The sequence below is a fragment of the Otolemur garnettii genome, unplaced genomic scaffold, assembly GCF_000181295.1.
Source record: "Otolemur garnettii isolate 467f Iridium unplaced genomic scaffold, OtoGar3 scaffold00082, whole genome shotgun sequence".
In the NCBI taxonomy this organism is placed as follows: Eukaryota; Metazoa; Chordata; class Mammalia; order Primates; family Galagidae; genus Otolemur; species Otolemur garnettii.
Genome location: NW_003852477.1, coordinates 4,328,358 through 4,337,747, shown reverse-complemented (window position 1 = coordinate 4,337,747; position 9,390 = coordinate 4,328,358). Strand labels below are relative to the sequence as shown.

Genomic DNA, 9,390 nt, shown 5'->3' with positions numbered 1-9,390 from the left:
AGAGCCTCACATGAACCAGTGATACAAGTCTGTCATGAACCAGGAATTATGCTCAGTCCTATGTTGTGTGATCCAGAAAAGGGAGGCTGGAGGGAGCAAGCTCCTGCTCAATACAGATTGTTTACCAATGGAGAACAGAGTCTGAGGAGAAGAAAGGAAAGAGACAGAAAGGAATTTAGGGCCAAGTAGGCAATTTTGCAGAGCCAAAAAGAGAGGGGCCCATGGACAGGTCATGATAATGGGCCACAAACTGAGAAATGCAAGTAAGTTCGGTCCTGCACCTCTGCATTTTATTGTGTAATCTTTGATTGAAGTGAGCTCGAACTTTTCAATATGTGCAATGCCTGTCTGTGTTTCTTCTGTGAAATAGTTATTGTTTTAATAGGTGGGGGTTCCCATTTTATAAGAGGTCTTATATATGGTAAGTACTTTAGCTTTTTTCATATAAATTGCAAACACTTTCCCAGTCCTTCCTAGTAAAAGAATTTTTTCTTTTTTTCTAGGTAGAATTTTGAAAGAAATGTGACTCAGGCCCTCCACTGACCCATTTAGCACCTATGATACTATGACCTCAAAGCTGTTGGAAATATCAAGTGCTGCTGAGGCAGAACCTCTCCCAAGGGGTCCCTGAGTCCTCCCACTCTGTGAGCCTCTGCCCCACCCTTGGGCCCCTATCCAATAGCATCTGGATCAGATGTTGGGGAAGTCACATATGTGCCGTGTCTGCATCCCAGGAGTTTAGCCTGGGTGGCTCTATCTAGGTCCCAGCCCTGTCCTGACCAGCCTTAGGAACTGCGTAGTGCCTTCTTCATCTGGTTCTCTTGGAACCTCTGGGGACCTCCCCGCACTGGGCCCCTGCCCTACCTGGGCAGCGGTAGGGACATCCCAGCACATGGCTGGTGTTGGGAATCTGGGGGCAGCTGGAAGCAAAGGCAGAGGGCTGAGGAATGTGCTTCTGCATGTGGGAGTTGCAGCTCTTCTGAGCTGCCAGTGCTAATCTTGGTCTTGACCCAATTTCTCAAAGTCCCTAACTTTTGCTCTAGCAAGCAACAGAGTCCAATGAATGCTTAAATCAAAGCCAAAAGTCTAAAGTCAGCAGGCATTCTCTCTCCACCTAAACACTCCATCACCTTCCCATTTAGGGCCACTAGCACACTGTTCTTTTCCCTAGGAATCTTTCCAGGTCTACCTGCCCTCTGGACAACCATCCATAATACCAAAGATAGTGGCAACAGCAAGCAGCACAGTACATTACAGTTGACCAGGCACCTTCACATCCACTGTGGTGGTCCTATAAGGCAAACTGGGAAGGAATCATGAGCCCCATTTAACCCAGGAGCAAGGCCCCCTTTCCAAGGTCACATAGGAAGTCATTGGACAAGCTACATCTGAAAATTTGAAACTTGGGTCTTTAGGATTCCAGGCACATGGTGCCTTGTCCCTGGTCCTATCTCATCCCCAGTCTCTGCTCTGCCCTACCCAGTGGTCTCTAAATGGAGTCCCTGAGAAAGGTATAATTGCATCTTACCCTCTCACTGGACTAGCTGCTGTGTATACCACCATCAATGCTCTAAGGCTTTACTGAGCCTCCTGGGAAATGTAGCCTCTCTGTGGTATGCAGAATAATGGTCCCCCAAAGAGATGGACATTCTAACCCTCAAATCCTGTGAGTGTGTTACTTTATGTATCAAAAAGGACTTTGCAGATACGTAAGGGTCTTGAGATAGGGAGATTAGTCTGGATTTTCCAGGTGGGCCCAATGTAACTCCAGGGCTCCTTACAAGAGAGTGGCAGGAGGGCTGGGCGCAGGGGCTCACACCTATAATCCTAGCACTCTGAGAGGCCAAGGTGGGTGGATTGCTTGAGCTCAGGAGTTCAAGACCATCCTGAGCCAGAACAAGATCCTGTCTCTAAAAATAGCCAGGCATTGTGGCGGCCACTTATACTCCCAGGTACTCAGGAGGCTGAAGCAGGAGGATCACTTGAGCCCAGAGTTTGAGATTGCTGTGAGCTACAACACCATGGCACCCTACCAAGGGTAACAAAGTAAAATTCTGTCTCAAAAAGAAAAAAAAAAAAAAAGAATAAGAGAGTGGTAGGAAGCTCAGAGTAAGAGGAGCTGTGATGACGGAAGCAGAAGTCACAGTGATGCAGCCACAGTGCATTCAGGCAGCCTCGGCCTGGGAACAAATTCTCCCCCAGGCCTGCAGGGGGAATAGCCTCCCTGACCCATTTCAGACTTATCAGCTCTCATTCAGTGACATAATCAATTTGCATTGTTCGAACCCATTAAATTTGTGACAATGTGTTACAGCTGCCATGAGAAATTCATACATTTCCTAGGATCCTTCATGTCCTCATAATCTCAGCCTAAGGGAGTGAGAGTGCATCATGGCTACCTCCTTTGACTTACAGGTGGGGAAATGGAGACTCAAAGAAGGGGAACAACTTGCACAAAGTACATAGTCAGTAGAGCTCCTGACAGCACTTCAGGTCTCTGTCTACCCCACCCCGAACTGTCTTCTGCCTAGTCCCATTCTGTTTTTCCTTTTTTGCTTTCACTTTTCCTTATTTCCCAAATTCCTCTGGCTTATCCAGCAAAAAATTGCATGGAGGAGTGTCAGTCATTCACATCGTAGTGTAAATTAGAAGGTAGTCAGGCAACCTTGGATGAATCTCTGCAGTAGAAGCTTTGGGCAATGTGGAGAACTACATAGAGGCTGGAGAGGGAGGCTTTGAGGAAGAAGGATAGTGGGGAAAGGTCAGCTGAGCTCCTACAGTGAAGCCAAGGGCACAGAGGCAAAACACAACTTGTCTCCTAGGCAGTAACATTATCCTTTTGGCAACTTCCTGAGGCTGCTGGCCTAGGCTGGCCACAACTTCAACTTTGAAGAACTTCTCACTATAAAATAAGGTCTCCTGAGGATCTGGGACTCCCAAGAGTCCCTCTGAGCAGTTGCAATTGAGGTGATAAGAAGGAGGATATTGCTAAACATGTCTAGACAAAAAGGCATCCATGTCAGTCAAGCTTCTGGGAGCTAAATACTCATGTGTAATTTTCTCATTTCATTTTAACCACAGTCCTGGAAAGCAATACTATTATGATCCCCATTTTCCAGATAAGGAAACAGGCTTATAAAGGTGAGGTGCAAAGCCCCAGATTAGCAAATGGTGGTCCTGGGATTGGATGGCCCTAACAACACAAGGTGGAACTGGTGACCCCTGCCCTTGGCTCCCCCTTTCAGAATGGATAAGACTTGCATTTGAAGGAAGAGGCTCCGATGGTGGGATATCTTGGCTAAGAAACTAGTGGCAAAGAAGACTCAAAGCCAGTGGTGTGCTAGAACTGGCCCCAGCAGGCTGAGAGCCAGTTGCATGGCACTTTGGAGGCAATAAATATTTGTTCATGGAATTAGCAAGTCTGCATTCAGTGATGTTAAGGCAGGTTTTCATCCACCTGTGCCTGACTTCTCTGTTATATACCTCTTCCAGGGCCAGAGGGCATTTTACAGCTGGAAACTGTGGTCAGAGTATGAATCATTTCAGCACTTCTGCCTTAATGTTTCCAGCCACAGCTGGGCCAGGAACCCAGGATGGGAAAACCACAGTCAGGAGCAGAGGGTCAGAGGGGGAGGCCATCTCACACTGAGCCAGGGAACAGTGCAGACCTTGGGAACCCATCTCTACCCCAGTTCTCCCCAGGTGAGAGGACAGGTCAAAGAGGACAGGTCAGGTCACCTCTCCTCCCCTGAGGGAGGGGTTGTGAGGGACAAGTCGAGGAGGCTGCACTAACTGGAGGTGGCACTTGAACACAGCTCTAGCAAAAACAGTGGAGCTCAGGGTTGATCACACTCATGGGACTTTTACACCATGGAAAATGCTATAAATCCAGGCTTTCCTCTCTCTCCCCTGCCATTCCACCTCCTCTATCCCAGCCCAGAGCTGGTTGTTAAACCTATACCGGCACACTCCTGATCATGCCCCACAGGCCTGATCAGCCCCAACTCACTGTCTCCTCTTTGTGTCTGCCAACATCTTCCCTCCCCCACCTTATACATAAATTCCACAGCTACCTTCCCTCAGCCCTGGCCCCTTAAAGACGAAGTCATGTGCCGGAAATACACACGTGTAGAGTGACTGTTCATAGTGCAGCTGATAAAACATGCAAGCTGGTCAAACAAGCAAGAACTAACATGACCCCCTGAGGCCAAACCAGCTTTGGGAATTCATATTCCAAGGACACGGTTTGAGATCACTTCTAGAGAAAAATAGTTTCACTGGCTTCTTTAGAATTTAGAATGTACCCTAAGGGCACCCTAAATCCCATCTTTAAAATGCACCCTAAATCCTCCCAGAAGTCTGCCTGAGCTGCTGGCCTGGTGAACCCCCTGCCCCAGCCTCCCAAGCACTCAAAGAAGGTCACTGCTCAGCCTCTATGTCCACCTTCTGGAAACAAAGCTACCTTTTAAAGATCACCTGCCTCCACTACAACTGTGCTCTTAGGACTTGCCAGAACAGCACTGGCATCTGAGAGGCATTCAACAAGTGATGGTGGAATTAATCACAAAGCCTCCTTTCTCTCTCCCTACTCTTCTCTCCTCATTTTTCCCTCTTCTAGTTTTCCATCTCCCCACCAGTGCCCTGTACACAGCTGAAACAAGATCCTCCTTCTCCAAGTTGTTTCCTCAGCATGGGCCATCTCTGCTCCAATATTCTTGGAGCACATGGAGTCCATAACCATGGAGCATGATCAACCCAGAACTCCACTGTTTCTGCTGGAGGTATATTCAAGTGCCACCTCCAGCTGGTACAGCCCCCCACCCCTGACTTATCCCTCACAACCCCTCCCTCAGGAGGGTAACCTGACCTGTCCTCTCTGACCTATCCTCTCACCTGGGGAGAACTGAGGTAGAGGTGGGTTCCCAAGGTCTGCACTGTTCCCTGGCTCAGTGTGAGATGGCCTCCCCCTCTGACCCTCTGCTCCTGACTGTGGTTTTCCCATCCTGGGTTCCTGGCCCAGCTGTGGCTGGAAACATTAAGGCAGAAGTGCTGAAATGATTCATACTCCGACCAGTTTCCAGCTGTGAAATGCCCTCTGTAAGAGATACATAACACAGAGGTCAGGCACAGGTGGAAGAAAACCTGCCTTTCGAATCAGTCACAGTGTTGGGATCTCTCTACTTTCTTTCTCTTGGGCTTGAGGAAAATACCAGATATTAAACTGTACTGGCATGAATAACAACAACAGCAACCCATACAATCCTTACTATGGGCCAGGCTCTGCTCTCATACATGAATTCATTTCATCCCTGCAGTAACACTACCAGGCAGGTAGTATTATTACCTCTATTTTACATAGAGAAGGTTGAAACACAGAAAGACTAAGGAACTTGCCCAAGGTCATATAGCTAAGTAAATAGCTGAGCTGGGATTTGAATCTAGGCCCAGAATCCAGGGTAGCTCATTAAAAGACTAGAGCAAGGAATGGGATGAGAGATGGAGAGGTTAACAAGAGACCAGGTCGCCACTGCTTAGGACACCTGAATGGAAGGCCGCTTAGAGGGTTGATGGCCCCTGAATGGAAAAAGAAGTGAGAGCCTCACATGGGAGACAAGAGGAAAGACATCTAGGACCTTGAGAATGGCACAGTTCAAACAGGAACTCCTAGATGACTGACCAGCCCATGGTTGGAGCTGGGTCGTATTCTTGGGCTTAAACCATCAGGCCTTCAGCCGAAGACAAAAGCAAGGATTTTATCAGACCCCTTGACTTCCCCAAGTCAGTTTTCTCATCTATAAAATAAGTAATATTTATAGTGGGGGGGTTGTGAGGATTCAATCTTATGTAATCATAATAACACTACTATGAGCCCTACCCTTATGCCAGACCCTGAGGTAAGGACTTTAAATATATTAACTTATTTAATCTTCTAATTTACATTATAGAAGTAAACATTTTTATTAGCCCTGTTTTAAAGCTGAGGACACTAAGGCAAAAAGAGGTTAGAGAACTGGCCCAATGTCACAGAGCAATTGAATAGTAGAGCTGATATTTGACACCCAGTGTCTATGCTTTTAAATGCAAGATTATATGACCTCTCAAAGAAAATGACAAACAAGCTAGGATCCCCTCTGCTGAGCTTCAGATATAATAATGTACTGACTGCTCACAACGACCTTAGAAGACAGGCCTCATTTTACAGATAAGAAACCAAGACTCAGAGAGGGAGGGTAATGTGCCCAAGGACACACAGCAAGTACATGGCAGGATTTCACATTAAATCCTTGCAGCTGGCTCCAGAGTTGTAGCCCCAGACCACACATCAGGAGCTCTGCCCATGTAAGCCCTTTCCTTAGACTCCCCTCTGGGTGGTCTGCCACAAGAAGCATCATATTTGGATTAAATGTGATTTATAATACACAATGAAAATGAAAGTAATCATTCTGACACTGAACTTTCTGAGGCCCTTTTATATCCTTGCTAGATCTTCCTGGCTCCCCTGGGAAGGGAGAAGCAGGAATCACCCTACTGGTTTCATAGGAAACCCAGGGCCACCCTATAAACCAGGCAGAGATGGCCCTAGAGCCCTGGCCTCTAACTCCAGACCACTGGGCAATCTCTTGTTTACATTTTTAATGTGTTATTTTTCCTAATTACAAATAATTAGGAAATAAATATTTTCCTAATTATAAACAATCAGGAAATAAATAATACAAAATAATGTATATTCAATGTAAAATATAGAAATACAGGGGGGAAATAGAAAACAGGCAAAAAAATTCTCCCACGATCCTCCCCCTGCAGAAATAACTTTCAGGAACATTTTAGCATATCTTGTTTGTTTTCTGCCCAGAACCTTGTCAGCTGCACCAACCCTCATGGATTTATGGAACCACAAAGTCTAGCTGAAAGGGAGTGGCCTTGTCCGGTCCGGAGCAGGGCAGGGGTCCCCTTGCAATCTCTTGCCAAACACAGCCACCTCCTGTCCCTGGGATCGTGAGGCTTACCTGCTCCCCACGCTCCGTGGGACCCCACATTGTTCACTGTTTCCTGGCTCTTGTCAGATGTTTATGATGCTGATAAAATCATGAGAGTAACCCCTCCTCCAAAAGCTTATTTCAGAGCCCAGCCTTTCAAGGAGCTGCTGCTGCAGAAGGTATGATTTTCATGTTTTTTCCCCAGTCATTTTCAGATTTTGTGCGTTTTGCCTTCCTTGTCACTGCCTGAAATATCCCCACAAGAGCTCCTTCATTTAATTTCAGCATGATGCTGGGTTTAAAACAAAAAAACCCCCAACAGTCCCCAGAGGGTTGTACAACTACCTCTTAAAGAATGATGCACTCTGGTAGAGTAGACAGAATACTAATTAATCCAATTCTTAATGGCTGTGTAACCCTGGGCTAATTATTTAACCTCTCTGAGACTTAGATTTCTTACCCATAATATGCATCCTTCATGGGGTTTTGATAATAAACTGAATGCCTGGCATATAACTATTGGTTCCCTTCCAGGCCCTAAAATAAATAAATTCATTGATTCAATAACATTTAGCTCAGGTAGGGGTGTATGGGAGGGGATCTGGGAACTGCTTTTTTTGTTTGTTTGTTTGTTTGTTTTTATTGTTGGGATTCATTGAGGGTACACAGAACTAGGTTACATTGATTGCCTTTGTTAGATAAGGACCCTCTTATAATTGTGTCCCACCCTTGGGACTGTTTGGTTCTAAAAGTGTTGAAGCAGAAGGAGGAGGCTGGACATTGGGGAAATAAAAGATGGGAGCCCCTGAGGAGAGGTGGATGTGTACAAAAAAAGACCACAGAGCTGTGGAACTTTGGCCCTAGGAGGGAGGCTCTTGAAGACCATCTTCTTTTTTTTTTTTTTTTTGAGACGGAGCCTCAAGCTATCCCCCTGGGTAGGGTGCAGTGGCATCACAGCTCACAGCAACCTCCAACTCCTGGGCTCAAGCGAGTCTCCTGCCTCAGCCTCCCAAGTAGCTGGGACCACAGACACCCACCACAGCGCCCAGCCATTTTTTGGTTGCAGCCATCATTGTTGTTTGGTGGGCCCGGGCTGGGGATTCGAACCCACCACCTTAGGTGTATGTGGCTGGCACCTTAGCCAATTGAGCCACAGGTGCCGAGCCAAGACCATCTTCTTTGCCCCATTATCTTACTGCTAGGGAGGGTGAGGCACAGAGAGGGAAAGGAATGTCTGAAGCCACTGAGCCAGGTCTAAGAACCAACTCTCAGAGATGTTCAGAATCCAAAAATCCAATTCTCAGAGATGGGATCAAGAAGGGGAAGAGACCAGCAGCCTGTTTTTCTCCCCAGGTGCTGGGAGCAATTGCTTCACCATTTGCCTTGGAAGGAAAGCTCTATACTGACCCCTTTTAGCACCACCCTCTTCCCAGCGTTGGGTCCCACTCCCCAAGCCACTGGGTCCAGTGTCTTCCTGTGGCTCCTCAGAAACCCACCCTACCCCGAGTATGCCATAACCTACCAGCCAGACCAACTTACCTAAGACTGTCTACCCTAAGCCTGGGAGCAGAGCTGCAGCACCGGGGTCCTCTTCCTCCCACAAGTGCAAAGGGAGTGTGATTCTTCTCTGAAAGTGTTTCCTCTCTCGACAGCAACTTGCACATTTCCTGCTTTTTAGCAGGGGCAAAGAGCAACCCTTTTTCCTCTGCCCTAGTCACAGCTGTTTCTCTTACTGACAAGTGAGTCAGGCTCAAATGGTGCTCCCACCCCGCAAAGGAGCAACCCCAGGGATAGTTTAATTATTTTGGAAACCATGTGTCCCCAACCACCCCTCTCCGGAATCCTTCCCCAGTAGCTGGAGCCAAATCCATTAACAGCTCATTCCCGCCCTCCAGGCCTTAGCCTGCCCTGTCTACTTGGACATATCCTGCAGAGATGTGTCCAACACTTCCCTGCACTTCCTGCAGAGATCCTGCCTCCAACTCCATTCATCCTGGACTTCTTCCCAGAACAATCTCACCCCCATCTTCCCCAACCCTAAACTCTACCCAGAGTCTCTTTCTCTGGACATAACTCCCTCCAAGCAGCGCTGTGTCTGCTATACCCACAGTGTGTCAGCAATAGTCTCATCTCCTGACTTTCCAGACTATCTTCCCTCTTTTCCACCCTTCATTCCCCCCACCATGGCTTATAGCTCTGTATAGCTACTGCCTGTTTAGTTGTCTACTCCCCCACCCAGTCAGTAGCCCCAGAACAAGGATCATACTTGACCCACCAGCCCAAGCCCAGGGCCAGGCAGGAGCAGAGACTGCATGAATGTATGTGTGTATGGGATGCACTGCCCTGGCACGAGCTTAGCAGAAAGGATCCCCGTCCCTCAGATCAGCACCTGTGGTGCAGATCAGCCTCTCAG

General features: G+C 47.5%; 1 protein-coding gene across 1 annotated transcript in view; it reads right to left on the bottom strand.

The window, feature by feature from the left end:
• The window catches only part of ACKR2 (atypical chemokine receptor 2), a 17,573-nt gene extending 8,869 nt beyond the window's left edge, over positions 1-8,704 (bottom strand). Inside the window, exon 1 of the mRNA XM_023515937.1 lies at positions 8,517-8,704. The gene's annotated coding sequence lies outside the window, so the exon portion shown is untranslated. The remainder of the gene's footprint in view (positions 1-8,516) is intronic.
• Positions 8,705-9,390: the final 686 nt, after the last annotated feature.